Below are 16,774 nucleotides of genomic sequence, written 5' to 3' on the forward strand. Positions count from 1 at the left end.
GCTCTTCAACACTTTAAAAAGGTCTTGTGCAGCAGATTTGCCTAATGCAATAAATACGTAATTTGATTTCTTGACTGCTCCTTCCGTGAGTGAGGATAGTTGATACAAGAAGAATGAAGCCCTTAACAACTTCAGTATTTTCTCCATTGATAAGAATGTTGTTTACTGGTCCAGTGGGGAGGATTTTTGTTTTCTTTTCATTGACACACAATCCATACCGAAGGCTGTGCTCTTTGATCTTCATCAGCAAATGTTTTAAGGCCTCTTCACTTTCAGCAAGCAAGGTTGTATCATTTGCATATCACAGGTTGTTAATGAGTCTTCCCCCAATCCTCATACCACATTTTTCTTCATATAACCCAGCTTCTCGGATTATTTGCTCAGCATACTGATTGAATAAATATGGTGAAAAAATACAACCTTTTCACACACCTTTCTTAATTTTTAACCTTTCAGTATTCCCATGTTCTGTTCGAACAACTGCCTCTTGGTCCATGTACAGATTCTTCATGAGTGCAACCAAGTGTTCCGGAATATTCATAATTTGCAATGTTGTCCATAGCTTGTCATGATCCACACACTTGAAAGCCTTTGCACAGTCAATAAAGGACAGGTAAACATCTTTCTGATATTCTCTGCTTTCAGCCAAGATCCATCAGACACCAGCAAATATATCCCTCATTCCATCTCCTCTTCTGAATCCAGCTTGAACCTCTGGAAGTTCTCTGTCAAAGTAAGCTTGCAGCCATTTATTTATTACCTTTAGTAAAACTTTACTAGCATGGATATCAAAGAGATTGTCTGATGATTTCCGCATTCCGTTGGGTCACCTCTCTTTGGAATGGGCACAAATACAGGTCTCTTCTAACTAGTCGGCCAGATAGCTGTCATCCAAATTTCTTGGCAGAGAGGAGTACCTCCTGTGCTGCCTCACTTTCTTGAAATATTTCAATTTTTATTCCATCAATTCCTGGTGCCTTGTTCTTTGCCAATTCCTTCAATGCACCTTGGACTTCCTCCTTTAGTATCATTGGCTCTTGATCATATGCTACCTCTTGAAACGGTTGAACATGAACCATTTCCTTTTGGTACAGTGACTCTGTGAATTCCTTTCATATTCTCTTGATGCTTTCTGGATCATTCAATAATTTGTCCAGCGAATCCTTCAATAACGAAAGTCGAAGCTTGAGTTTTTTCTTCAGTTACCCCAGTTTGAGAAATGCTGAGCGTGTTCTTCCTTTTTGGTTTTCTGACTCCAGGTCTTTGCACATTTTGTTGTAATATTTGACTTTGTATTCTCAAGCTTAACTTTGAAATTTTCTGCTTAGCTTTTAGACCTCCCCATTTCTTTCATTTGCTTTAGCATCTCTAAGCTAGAGCGCAAGTTTCAGTGTCTCTTCTGACATCCATTTTGACCTTTTCCTTCTTTCTTGTCTTCTTAATGACTTTTTACTTTCTTCATGTATGATGTTCTTGCTGTTATCCCATAACTCTTCTGGTCTTCTGTCTTTAGTGTTTAATGTATCAAATCTGTTCTTCAGATGATCTCTAAGTTCAGGTAGGATATATTCAAGGTCATACTTTGGCTCTCATGGACTTGTTTTCATTTTCTTCATTTTCAGTTTGAATTTACATATGTGTAATTGGTGGTCTCTTCCACAGTGTGCACCTGGCCTTGTTTTGCCTAATGATATGGAGCTTTTCCATCGTCTCTCTCTCTCTGCAGATCTAGTTAATTTGATTTCTATATATTCCATATGGTGTGTTCCATGTGTACAGTTGTCTCTCATGTTGTCTAGAGAAGGTATCTGAAATGAATAAATCATTGGTTTTGCAGAATTATATCATGTGATTTCCAGCATCATTTATATCAATCACCAAGGCCATATTTTCCAACTACTGATCATTCATCTTTGCTCCCGACTTTTGCATTCCAATCACCAGTAATGATCAATACATCTTGATTGCCTGTTTGATCAATTTCAGATTGAAGAAGTTGGTTGAATTCTTTTATTTCACCCTTACTGGCTTTAGTGGTTGGTACATAAATTTGAATAATAGTATTAACTGGGCTTCCCTGTAGGCACATGGATACTATCTTATCACAACAGTATTGTACCTCATGACTGATCTGGATATGTTCTTTGTGACAATGAACACAACACCATTCCTCTTCAATTTGTCATCCCCAGCGTAGTAAACCATGTGGTTGTCAGATTCAAAATGGCCAATACCAGTCCATTTCAGTTCACTAATGCTTAACATATCGATGTTGATGCATTCCATTTCATTTTTGACAACTTCCAATTTTCCCAGATTCATTCTTCGTACATTCCATGTTCCAATTTTCAGTGAATGTTTACAGCTGTTCCTCTTCATTTTGAGTTGTGCCCCATCAGTAAGTGAATGTCATGCAGGCCTTACTCCCACAGTCTACTCCATTTTTGTCATCATGGTCAACTCTACTTTGAGGAGGCTGCTCTTCCCCAGTTGCATTTTGAGTGTCTCCCAACCTATGGGGCTCATTTTCTGGCACTATATCTGATAGTGTTTCTCTGCTATTCATAAAGTTTTTGTGACAAAATATTTGGAAGTAGCTTATCATTCTTTCTTCCTAGTCTGTCTTTGTCTGGAAGCTCATCTGAAACCTGTCCATCATGGATGACCCTGCTGGTATTTAAAATACCAATGGCATTGCTTTCAGAATCACAGCAACTCACAAGCCACCACAGTACGACAAACTGACAGTGGAAAAAGGTATTTAGACACCATAAAATGGACATTAGGCTGTTTATTACTAATGGTTTATAAACTTAGGATCTGTTTGAGTAGGCAGATATAAAGTATACTCATTGTTGTTAGCTGTCACTGAGGCAGCCCTCCACTCATGCAACCACATGTACAATGGAATGGAGCTCTAAACAGTCCTTCATGATCCATAGGGTTTGTTTTTAGAAGTAGAACATCAAGCTTTTCTTCCTAGACCATCTCTGGAAGCTTTTCTGAAACCTGTTCTGCATCATAGTATTGTTGTTAACTGCTATTGAATCATTTTCAACTCATTCACCCTGTATAGTTTCCAAGGAGCAACTAGTGGGTTTGAACTTCTGACCTTGTGGATTGCAGTCCAGTAGCAACCTGTAACTCATCATTGACAAATGGGTGGTTGTTCATGATGTGCACTGGCTGGTAATCAAATCCAGATCAAGGGGAGAATTCTACCACTGAGTCACCAATGCCTCAGTATACGTCTGTGGTGGAGAGGTTGCTTTTAAAAAACTTTTCTCTACTATTATATTTGACACTGCTAACTTTATATGCCTCCATTTTTATATCTTTGGCATGTTCTTTTTATTCCATATGTAGTAGTATCTTTATTTTTCTTTTATCAATCAATGTACTATTGAATTTAGAATACAGACATCATATAAGCATATTCATTCTTTCTTTAGGAATGATTTACTAACTTATAACCATTTAACACTGTGCATAAATTTCTACATATTAAACCCTAAAACTCTGTGAGGTATTCTGGAAAGATAATATTTCAGGTGAAAATATTATGGTTAAGTTATTTAGAATAATTCCCATAAGGTTACAGAAAACAGACTAAAACTCATCTTTTTAAGTCTCATACTTTCTGATAATACATGTTGTTCCCATTCTAAGCATCACATATCTGTTTCAGCTATAACTCTGTTTAAGAAACTCCAAGTATAGATTTTGTCAATTTCTACTCTTAACAAATTTTATCTGTAATTAATAGATATGCCAGATACCCCTTTTCTCTATACATTTCCCTATTCTACCACTTTCAAAATCACCATATATTCACTTTAGTTTCTTTCTATGAGAGTATTTTTTATATAACACATATTTCATAAAAGCATGTTGAATTCAGTACAACTGGTTTGTTTTCAATTAATGCTGTCACTGTATTAGAGACAAATGTGGCATTATGTTTCCAATATTAAGGTTGATAGAATTAAGCCTTTCTAAGTCATCTAATATAGTAGAATTAATGTCAACTTTGAAAGTAAGAAGACCTGAGATTAAACCCTGATTTAGTTGCTGATTAATTGCATGACATATAATAAAAAGCTTAAGATTCCCCAGTTCATTTTGTTTGTGGTTGTTTTTGTTGTTTTGTTCTTTTAATTGGTTAAAAAATAAAAATTCATTGCTACATCATATATAGCATCTAGCAGTCTAGCTCCTAGATACTGAATTTCATACATCCTAAAATGTACATTTTTTTCTACATATTTTACCGTCACTGCAATCTGGATATATGATCTTAAAATATCATGTTAAAACTGCTTTTAGACAAGGTGCAAGCATGATATATACTTCATTACGTGGACATGGAGAAACACGGTTGCAATTAGCAGTGAATAGGTGGAAAATTGCAACCCCTGTATGTTTGAGTCAAAAATTTTTCAGACACTTTGAATAAATGATGTTAACTATTTTCAAGAAATCCTGTTATTGTAGTGGGTTATATGTTGGGCTGCTAACTACAAGGTTAGCAGGTCAAATCCTCTGTAAAAAGATGAGGCTCGTAGTTTCCGTAGATTCACAGCCTCAGAAACCCTATAAAGGGATACTGAGTTGGCACTGAGTTGATGGCACACAACCAACACCACCAATATCTAAAATGTTTATATTTATCTTGTAATCACAATATAAATATGTACAAGAGGCATGCTACTGACTTGGAAAAAAACCTGGAGTAAAGAACAGAGAATTCTTCTTAAACATGCTAACTTTCTATCACTCTTATTGACTGAGAAAATACACACAAAAGTGGATGTTTCCCAAAATACCCTAATTGGTTTATTTTACATTTTCCTTTTGGTTTGCGCACTGAAATACTGTTAATAAAGTCTGTTTTATTATGCCTAAATAACTCTACATTGCTGTTGTTGTTAAGTGCCTTCAAATTGGTTGTGACTTATAGTCACCCTGTATAGAGTTTCTGAGGAAAGATTAGTGGGTTTGTAGTCCAGTATGTATATAATTTTTTTCCTGATGAGAATACATTTTTAATATTTTAATTCACAAATTTTTATCTTAAAAGTTGATGAAATAATTATGCCCTTCAGAATTAAAGATTACTTATATAAAATAAAGCAATTAACAGAAGTCAGCATCCTTCTGTATTACATGACTATGATATGTAATAATATCACAGCATTACTCTATGTAATGTTCCTCAATTTATCTGATATGGCACTGCAAGTTAATACACTGGACTGCAAGGTCAGCAGTGCAAGCTCACCAGCTGCTCCTGGATAACCTAGGGGGCGGTTATGTGCTGTGGATTCAGTTGTGACTCATAGCGACCCTGTACAGAGTTTCTGAGGCTATAAATCTTCATGGGAGCAGAAAGCCTCATCTTTCTCCTGTAGAACAGCTGGTAGTTTCCAACTGCTGACTTTGAAATTAGCAGCCTGATTAGTAACCACTATGCTACCAGAGGTCATATACAGAAACCCTATACAGGGTGGCTATGAGTCAGAACAGACGGTACTTAATTAACAACAACAATATACTTTCAGATTCACCTACTATACATATAATCTGATAATAGTATACCCTCTATATTATGAAATTGTCTACCTATATGTTAGTTTATCAAGTCTCATAGTAAAATATTCAACCAATATAGTAACATTATAATTTTAATATAATCTAATGCATGATAATTTTCCTCTAGTGCTATGCATAATATAACTCTCAAATATAACTGCTGTGTTAATTTAATGGTGAATTATGGTGATAATAAATTACAAAATAAAAACAAAGCACATGCATTTAAATTTAGGATCAATTCCTTCCATTAAGAATTATATTCATTAATATTTTACTTTGATCTTATTATTTCCTTATTTAGCAATCTGTTATGCTTATCATACCATGTTTAAGCAGTTTATTGATATATTTACTCCTAATAACACCTCCATGTCATAGATACCATTATTTTCACCATTTTACCAAAAAAGTAATAGATGCTTACATAGATTTTTAATCTTATCCAAAGCCATAGACTTGGTAACTGGATACTGTGAATGCATAAATATCCACAAGCATACAAGTGTAGAAAACCTCAGTAGGACCTGGAAAAATACTTTTTCTTTAGATTATTACCTAAGATGTGTAAATTTTCTGAATAATTGATAAAGAAATGCAAGAAGAATCTTTTTTTTTTTTTTCCAAGTAACAAATCCACAGTTTTATTCATTTACTTTTCAGTTAAGTTTAAATCCTTGAGGAATACAGCATCACATGGATTCTGTGTCCAATGGCCTTAGCAGGAAGATTGCTTCGGAATTTAACCTGAACCATGCCACTGTTTCCATGGGCACGAGTTACCTTTCCCCAGATTACTCTGGTTTTGTTAGGTTTGCCACCAGGAGTCACTGTATTGTTGTTTGCTTTGTACACACAAGCACATCTCTTGCCTAAGTAGAATTCGGTTTCATCTCGAGTATAAACACCTTCAATTTTAAGAAGAGCTGCATGCTCCCGTTGGTTCCGGAGACCCCGTTTATAACCAGCAAAAATAACTTTGGACCATAGCCTTCCAGACATAGTGCTGGCTTTGAAGTCCTGTTCCCAGCAGGCCTCCCTAGACTCCAAGATAGCGGGGGGAAAAATGCAAGAAGAATCATTTTGATAATGAAATTGTATTCAAGGACATCTGCCTTTAAACATCTTGAGTTTTGTTTAAGGTGATCAGGAAAGCCAATTCAGAACATTGCATAGCCATTTCATTAACTGATTCAAAGTGCTATGACTTACTCAGGCAAGGCTGACTAGTGTCATATTTTCTTTTGTAAACAATTTGGTTATATTTACATTTTTCCTTTTGTGAATTCAAAATAAATAAAAACAAAATCTGTATGAACAGAAAATAAAACACATGTAGTGCATTATGGAAGTCTTCTAAAGAAGTGTTAACAATAATGTTAGACTTAAATATGCATGCTGTTTCTTTATTATTTCTTTGAAATCAAATAGGAATTGAAACAGTCCCAAACGAAGCATAGTTTTCTTCAGAATAGGAAGAAAAGCATGTAATGCATGTAAATTTTAAAACATACACACGATGTATGTGAAAGACATGCAATATGTTCATTTCACATATTACACATATTTCACAGTTATTTTTTCAGAATTGGAAATAAGTACTGAAATAAAACTGACAAACTGATTCTCTAAAACCTTTGTGTCAGTGAAATAGTAAGCTATTTAATGAGGAGCATTTGTCATAAAATTTGATATGATTCCAATGATGTCTCTAATAAAGTTTTTATGAAATCATGCTCCCACTTCACAGATGTTTGAATGGGAATTTTATTTTCAAGTAAGATAGCATACCATTGTCAAGATTATAACAACAAACCAAAACCTGCAATTGTCAGAAATATGATATTTAACTTGAAATATCACATGTAGTTTCTGAAAAAACAATCAAAGTTCAAAAATGTGTAATCATATTTTTGATACATGTATGAAGGGGCTTCAAAAAGTTTGTGAATAAATTCTAGTATCTTTCAATTCCTTTCTTCCATGAATTTTTTAATGCCCTTCATACATATATAACTTCAGTATTTTGTTGCATATGAACAAAAGTTAAAAATAACTAGATATAATATATATATATATATACATACATTGCACTCCTGGTATGACACTGTAGGATAAACACTAGACTGCAAACCACAAGACTGACAGTTCAAACCCACCAGTTGCTCCTTGGAAACACTGTAAAGGTTCGATGTGTAGGAATAGGCTTACCAACACTAAACACCAGCAAGTGATCGATACTGATTATATTTATGGATCCAAAATCAAACCTATTGCCATCAAGTTGCTTCAATTAATGGTGACCCTAAAGGACAAAGGAGAAATATTCCATAGGATTTCCAAGGTTGAAATCTTTACCAAAACAGACTCCTGTGCAGCAGTTTGTGGATTCAGAAATTTAGAAGATCATCTGAGTGCTTTAAGGACTGCATCACTAGGACTCCTTTATATGAGAAGACTTCAAAAAGTTCATAGAAAAATAGCAATAAGGGATAATGGATCTTATCCATAATTTTTGTAGTATCCTCATATATGACATAAATATTAACACTCAGGGTTTTGGAGTATAGAAAAGTTTATATAATTTAAATTTTTGTCAGTGCTCAAATGGGACTTTTTATACTTACAGTTCCATGAGAAAAGAAGCAAAATAAACGCTACCTTATATTTACATTGGAGTCCTGGTGTGGCACTATAGGATAAGCGCTCGATTGCTAACCACAAAGTCAGCAGTTCAAACTCACTAGCTACTCCTCAGAACTGACTCAATGCCACTTTACAACACCAATACTTGCATTAGAATTAAATTTATTACGTTGTTGTTGTTAAGTGCTGTCCAGGTGGTTACGACCCATAGTGATCATGTATAGGATTTCTGAGGAGCAGCTAGTGAGTGTGAACCGCTGATCTTGCAGTTCAAACGACTTTGCAGTCCGATACATTAGCCCACAGCACCATACATACCAGACTCCAAATTTATTATGGTGGTGGTAATGGTGTGCCGTGGAGTTGGTTCCGACTCATAGCGACCCTGCATAAGGTTTCCGAGGCTATAAATCTTTACGAGAGCAGGAGCAGAAAGTCTCATATCCCCCGGGAACTACTGGTAGTTTTGAACTTGCAGACCGTAAGGTTAGCAGCCCAACTCATCACCACTACATTACCAGAGCTCCTTCCAAATTTATTATAAGAATCTAAAATCTAAAAATATGAAGGTGAGTCAAAGTTACGAGCAACCTGGCTGTAGAATTTATTTTAATGAACTTTCAGAAAAGACAAAATCCATCATTTTTTGACAAATCTCCTTGCTTTTCAATACACTTTGTCCATTTGTCAACAACCTTTCACATTTCCTTATTAAAAAATGTTTTATGTTGTGCTGTGAGCCAAGAATGCACCGCTGTCTTCAATTCCTTATCAGAGGTGAATTTTCATCCTACAACGGCTATTTTCAAAGAACCAAACAGGTGAAAGTCTGATGGAGCAAGATCAGGACAACAGGGAGGATGCCTTAATACTTTTGTGTGTGTGTGTGTGTGTGTGTGCAGATTGTCAACACTGTGGGCAGAGGTATGTAGACGTGCACTGTCATGCAAGGTCACAATGCCCTTGGATATCAGTCTTCTTCATTCAATTCAAAGTTTAGGCTTCAGCTCTTCAGTGAGCATCTCACTGTAATTAGCACTGTTGATAGTTGAACCTTTTTCTGGCCCTTTCGAATCCCAGAACTCTGTTGATTCCAGCTGATGGATGACTTTTGAACTTTTTCTTGGTTGATGGTTGAGGACATTTCCATTCCATACTCTGCCCATTACACTCTAGCTGGTAGTGATGAATCCATTTTTCTAAGGAAACATTGACCTTCCTTTGAGAATCTGGCCAAATTTTCTTTACAGATGTCCAAACGTTTCTATGTATGCTCTTCTGAGTGTTGGTTTGTTCCCATCTCACACCAACCTTTGAAACCCAAGTCTGCCATGGATTATTTCACAGGCAGAGCCATAGAAGATTTGCAAATGATTTTCCACATAATTCACTGTCACTTTTCTATGCAATGGAAGCATTTCACATGCATGCTCACTATTATCATCAGTGGTGGGCTTGGACAGGTATTTTCAGCTAATCAGAGTACGGGAAATTTTGACTCACCCTAGTATTTGTGAAAGTGAAAATGTTCTTTCTCATTTCCATTATATAATTTTGTCTACCACCAAGACAATGTGTTGTTTGATATTAGAAGATTGATTTATGTAGCTTTTTATTTATACCACATAATTCTCTAACCTTTATTAGCTCTAAACTTTGTTCATGTAGTATTGTTTAAGCAAAGCACAAGTCTTAATTAAAACTTTATTTTTTTTTATCTAATTGGATTATCTCTTCATATATAGATACATTTTTTATGCATTTGTTTGTAACATTAATGAAAAGGATAGAGGTATTGAAAATTACAACAGCAAGCTTACAATTTGCTTAAATGTGATTTTCAGACAGATTTCCATCCAGGAACTGTTATTTCTAATTATCAGCAATAACATTTCACCTCCTGACTTCTCAAATACTTGAATTATTTTATATTTCGTATTGAATGAATAGTTTTTTAGACATCTCATCTCACTTAGCTATTTGTGTACTCCCAATTCTTGAATTCTTTGACATTTAAAGGTTGCTGTTGTTTTTAGGTGTCATAGTAACCCTATGAGCAACAGAACAAACATTTCTTTGTCATATGCCATCTTCACAATTGGTGTTATGTTTGAGTTATTTTTGCTGCTACTGTGCCAATCCTTCTCATTGGAGGGCTTCCTTTATTTTTTGATGACCTTCTCCTTTACCAAACATGATGTCCTTCTACAGAGATTGATGTCTTCTGACAACATGTCCCAAAAACAAGACACATGTATGAAAAGTCATACATGACACTAAGAAACACACTGACTGTATTTCTTGCAAGACAGATTTATTTGTTCTACTTGCAGCAGTCCATATTGCTTTTAATATTCTTTGTCAACACCATGACTCAAATGCATTAACTAATCTACAGTCTTCATTGTCTGACTTTCACATGCATATGAAGTCATTGAAAATACCATGGTTTGAGTCATGTGCACCTGAGTAAAGATGAAAGTGACATCTTTATTCATTAACACTTTAAGAGGTTTTGTGCAGCAGATTTGTCTAATGAAATATATCTTTTGAGTTCTTGACTGATGCCTTCTTGAGTGTTGATTGTGGATCCAAGAAAAATGAAGTTTTCAGCAATTTCAATTTCTTCTTCAATTTTCATGATGTTATCTATTGGTCTAGTTATGAGGATACTTGTTTTCTTTAAACTGAGGTGAGGCATAATCTGTACTGAAGGCTATAGACTTTCATCTTCATCAGTATTTCACATCCTCTTTACTTCCAGAAAGCGAGGTTGTGCTATCTGCATCTCACAGGTAGTTGAAGTCTTCCTCCACTCCTGATGCTACATTCTTGTTCATATAATCCAGTTGCTCACATTATTTGTTCAACATGCAGATTAAATGATTATGGTGAAAGGATTCAGCCTTGAATATTTTAATGTATTATGTATCAATTATTTTTGCTCTAATATCTGCTTCTTGGTCTATATACAACTTCCTCATGAGCAAAATGAAATGTTATAGAATACTCATTCTTTATAATGTTATTCTTAGTTTATGATTCACACAAATGCCTTTGCATAGTACACATCTGTCTAGTATTCTCTGCTTTCATCCAACATCCATCTAATATCAGAAATGATATGCCTCATTCCATGTCTTCTTTTGAATCTGGCTTAAATTTCTGACAGATCCTTATCAATATACTGTTGTAACTGTTTTTGAATTATCTTCAGCAAAATTTTATATGCATGTGATTTTAATGATATTGGTTGATGATTTTAAATTCCATTGGCTCACTTGTCTTTGGAATGGACATAAATAAGGATATGTTCCAAACAGTTGGCCAGGTATTAGTCTTTCAAAATTTTTCTGGCATAGATAAATGAAATGCTGCATTAGTTTGTTGAAATTTTCTGTCTATATTCTGTCAGTTCCTGGAGCTTTGTTTTACACCAATGCCTGCAGTTCAGTTTGGACTTCTTCCTTCAACATCATCAGCTCTTAACTATAAGTTAATTCTGGAAATAGTTGTGCTACAACCAATTATTTTTAGTACAGAGATTTTGTGTGTTCTTTTCATCTTCATTTGATGCTTTCTGCAGCATTCAATATTTTGTCCATAAAATCTTTCAATATTACAACAGGAGGTTTTTTGTGTTGTTTTGTTATTGTTTTTTGTTTTCACTTCTTTCATCTTGAGAAATACTGAGTGTGTTCTTCCCTTTTGGTTATCTAACTCCAGGTATTTACATGTTTCATTGTAATACTGAAATTTGTTTTCTTGAGCTACTTTTTGAAAAGCTCCCTTTTACTTCTTTATTTCTTTCATTCACTTTTGCTTCCCTATGAAGGACTCTGGTAGTGTAGTGGTTACGAATTGGGCTACGAACCTTAAGGTCAGTGGTTTGAAACTACCAGCTGCTCCGTGGGAGAAAGATGAGGCTTTCTACTCCCGTAAAGATTTACACCCTCAGAAACCCTGTACAGGGTCGCTATGGGTCGGAACTGACTCAACGGCACTTAACAACAACAATGATCAGAGAAGCTTTCAGATTATATTCTGACATCAATTTTGGTCTTTTCTTTTCTGTCTTTTTAATGATCTTTTGCTTTCTTTCTGTGTGATATTTTTGATGCCATCACATAACTCTTTTGGTTTCTGTTCATTAGTGACTAATCATCAAATATGTTCATGAAACGGTCTCTAAACTCAGATGGCATATATTCAAGTCATAATTCTCATGGATTTGGTTTAATTTTCTTCAGCTTCAGCCTGAACCCACATATGAATTATTGATATTCCATCCCATAGTCAGATCCTGACCTTGTTTTGGATGATAATATTGAGCTTCTCTATCATCTCTTCCCACATTTCTAGTCAATTTGATAGCCATGTATGCCATCTGATGAAGTCCACATATATTTTTTTGTTGTTAGGTGCCTTCGAGTCGGTTCCAACTCTTAGCATCCCTATTTACAACAGCACAAACATTTTAAAAATTGTTGTTAAACTTGAGCCCATTGCTACTGGCACTGTGTCAATCCATCTTTTTCACTGACCCTCCACTTTTTCACTGACCCTCCACTTCCTCTTTTTCACTGACCCTCCACTTAACCAAGAATGACTGGTCCCTCCTGACAATATGTCCTAAGTATGAGAGATGAAATTTTGCCATTCTGGCTTCAAAGAGCATTCTGGCTGTACTTCTTCACACACAGATTTGTTTGTTCTTCTGGCAGTTTGAGATACTTTTAATTTTCTTCTTCAACAACTGAAAAGTTAAATGCATCAATTCTTCTACAGTTTCCTTATTCACTGTCCAACTTTCAGATGCATATTTTGATAGTTAAGTTTTGTGTCAACTTGACTGGTCTAGGATTCTCAGTGGTTTGGCAGTTGAAATGTGGATATCCTCATGATGAAATACAGGCATAGTTTATTCTATGATGATTGGATGTGAGCAGGCCTAGTTACCTCTATCATGATTGGCTATGAGCAGGAAATCAATTAAAAGGATGTTTCTTTGGAGGTGTGTCCTGCTCCAGATATAATGAATATATAATAAAACTTGTTCTTTTTCACTGGATATGTATCTTGAATCTGGGTCATCCTCCAAACTCCTGTCCTTTGAACTTGAGCCAGTGGCCTGCTCTATTGTTTGTCTACCTGCTGGACCTGCCAGCAGATCTTCATTCACCTGGCCTGAACTTGGCACTCTCTCCCAACTCTACAACTGTGAGCCATTTCCATTATATGAACATACACACACAACACATACACACACACACACACATATATATATATCCCCCCCCCCCATTGGTTTTGTTTCTCTAGAGAACCCAGCTTAAGACAAATATGAAGCAATTGAAAAAAACATGTATTGGGTCAGACACACCTTCGTCTTCAAACATCTTTACTCTTGAACACTTTAAAGAGGTTTTGTGCAGCAGATTTACCTAATGCAATATCTCATTTAATTTCTTGATTACTGCTTCTATGCATGTTGGCTGTGGATCCAAGAAAACTGAAGTATTTGACAACCTCAATATTTTCTCCATTTATCATGGTATTATTTTTTGGTCCAGTGGTGAGGATTTTTGTTTGCTTTGCACTGAGGCACAACCCATACAAAGGACTTTGATATTTGTCAGTAAATATTTTAAGTCCTCTTTGCTTTCCTTAAGCTAGGTTGTGTCATCTGCATATCACAGGTTAATGAGTCTTCCTTCAACCCCAACACCACATATATATAGTTACTATCTGCAATAAATAAGCTGTTGGTCTCGCAAAAGTCTATCATGTAATCTCCAGCTTCTTTTCAAACACCAAAGCCGTATTTTCCAACTAGTGAGCCTTCCAACTTCCACATTCCTATTATGAGTAATTATTTGTCAATGCATCTTGATTGCATGTTTGATCATTTTCAGATTGAAGAAACTGGATTAATTCTTCAATTTCATCATTACTGGTTTTTGTGGTTAGAAAATAAATTTGAATAATGATGGTAATAACTGGTCTTTCTTGTGGGTGTGTTGTTGTTGTTGTTAAGTGCCGTCGAGTCAGTTCCGACCCATAGCAACCCAGCATAGGGTTTCCAAGGAGTGACTGGTGAGCTTGAACCACTGACCTTTCAGTTCAAATGGATTTGCAGTCTGGCGCATTAACCCACAATGCCAAACCAGGGTGTATGGATATGATAGACAGTATTATACTTCAAGATAGATCTTGACATCTCTCCTTGATGATGACTGAATGTGATTCCTCTTCAATTTGTCATTCCCAGGAAATCATGTGACTGTCTGATTTGAAATGACCAATGCAAGTCAATTTCAATTCCCTAAAATCTTGGATACCAGTCCTTATGCATTCCATTTCATTTTTCATGAGTTCCAATTTTCCTAAATTCATACTTTGTGTATTCAATATTAAATTAGTAATGGATAATTGCAGCTATTTCTTCTCATTTTGAGTTGTGCCCTATTAGTAATTGAAGATCCCAGATGCTTTGATCCATTCTCATCAATAATGTCAACTCTACATTGCCATAATATGAGTGCCTTCCAACTTGAGTAGCTCATCTGCTAGCATTATAATTTGACAGTGTTCAGCTGCATGTAAGGTTTTCGGTGACTAACCATAGAAATGTGGCTTGCCTTTCTTTCTTCCTAGTCTGTCTAAGTCTGGAAGTTCTTTCAGCTGAAGCTTGCCCACCATGGGGACCTTGCTGATAATTAAAATACCAGTGGCAAAGTTTCCAGCATTACAGCAATACACAAGCCACCACAATACAACAAACTGACAGATAAGTCACAGATTTAAAGGTTAGAAGTGAAAAAAATGCTCAATTATTTTTTCTTTACTTGTCAGCCCATTTTCTAGATTATGAAGTGAACATGCTAGAGAATCCATAGAAATAAATCAAATTATAAAGTGAATGAATGTATTAATTCATTCATTCAACAAAATTTATTGACAGCCTGGTTATTGTTGTTGTTATGTGCCGTGGAATCGGTTCTGACTCATGGCGACCCTGCACAGGGTTTCCGTGGCTGCAAATCTTTACGGGAGCAGAAAGCCTCATCTTTCTCCTGCGGAACAGCTGGTAGTTTCGAGCTGCCGACCTTGAGGTTAGCAGCCCGATTCGTAACCACTACGCAACCAGAACTCCTTATTGACAGCCTGGTACCAGACCAAAACTGACTAGGAAGAAGGGCCAGGTGCTTTATTTCAGAAAAGTCACTCCATGAAAAACACTATGGATTGCCATGGTCCAATCCCATCATATGTGCAGTAGCATTCGTCAAGAGTGACTGGATGATTGTTAACAATGATGTGCTAGGCACGTTTCTAAGTGCTAAAGCTGTAGCAGTGAACAATTTGAAGACTATAATCTTCTAGAATTTTAGTTCTCTTTAAAGGAGTGAAACTAAAAACAAACAAATAAGGCCATAACATTTCATATAAAGATTACTGATAACTAGATGGTGGTAGCCCAAGAATAAAATTCTTATTCAAATAAAAAGGATAGGTTGATGTTAGTTTTCCTTCACGGTGCAGAATAATAATATGTAAGGGACAACTGAAGGAGCAGTAGGGAAAGATTGTGTTCAGATTGTGTTCAAATTGAGACTTTGTGAAATACATGCAGGTAATGACTTTTTCACTTTAGAAATATGAATGCTCTTGAAATCTTACAATCTATTGTAATAATATAAAATATTCATTTCCATATAAATTTATTTATATAATGGTTGATGCATGTTATATCAGAATGTTAACTACATTTCTAATTTGTTTTGTTGTGGTTGCCTGCCTTATGCTTCTGAAGCCAAATCCATACATATTTCAAATATTATTTTCCCAGGCTTTTGGTGTTAGTAACTAATCATATATTTCCTTGGATTTGTTTTGTGACTTATCAAAGAAACCGATTGTTTGATATCCATTAATAGAGTAATTAATTTCTAACTGTGAAGATTTTGTTCAAATGAAACTTTAACTACATACCCAATATATGAATAGATTGAATGGAGCTGGTTGACTGTGAACCCACTCATCTTGTCCTTTCTTTTCCTCTGTCCACCCAGTGATTACTCATAGTGATCTTAATAGAATATTTCCTGTGCTTCCTATTGCATTACTTTTTAAAAATGTGCCCTTAATTCAGTGAGATGATTTTTAGATTGCAGTTGCCTGATTCAGCTATATTTTTCCCCACAAGCAATACAAAAAATATCACTAAAAAAAAAAAACTTACAAATAGTTTGTGGGTTAAAAGAGAAGCACTAGTATTTCTGAGATGAAATTATTAAAAAAAAATAATTTTGTTAAATTTTCTCTTTAGTATTTACCGATAGCAACATTGTCCAAGCATACGAATAAGTTATTCACTCATGAAAGTTCAGTTCTGGCTACTTTTCAGAATGCATTGCTTCAGTTATTGGCTTTGGACATTATTACACTGAACTGGAGAATTCATAAATTCCTCTTACATTTGTGCCATTATCCATTATTTCCCTGTCTTGTAGAAATGGAGACTTTAAAATATATT

General features: G+C 35.3%; 1 pseudogene; it reads right to left on the reverse strand.

Annotated features, from left to right (window-relative positions):
* Positions 1 to 6,261: 6,261 nt before the first annotated feature.
* LOC102824200 lies at positions 6,262 to 6,594 on the reverse strand (annotated as a pseudogene).
* Between the last annotated feature and the right edge of the window lie 10,180 nt (positions 6,595 to 16,774).

This window comes from Chrysochloris asiatica, unplaced genomic scaffold, assembly GCF_000296735.1.
Source record: "Chrysochloris asiatica unplaced genomic scaffold, ChrAsi1.0 scaffold00045, whole genome shotgun sequence".
NCBI lineage: Eukaryota > Metazoa > Chordata > Mammalia > Afrosoricida > Chrysochloridae > Chrysochloris > Chrysochloris asiatica.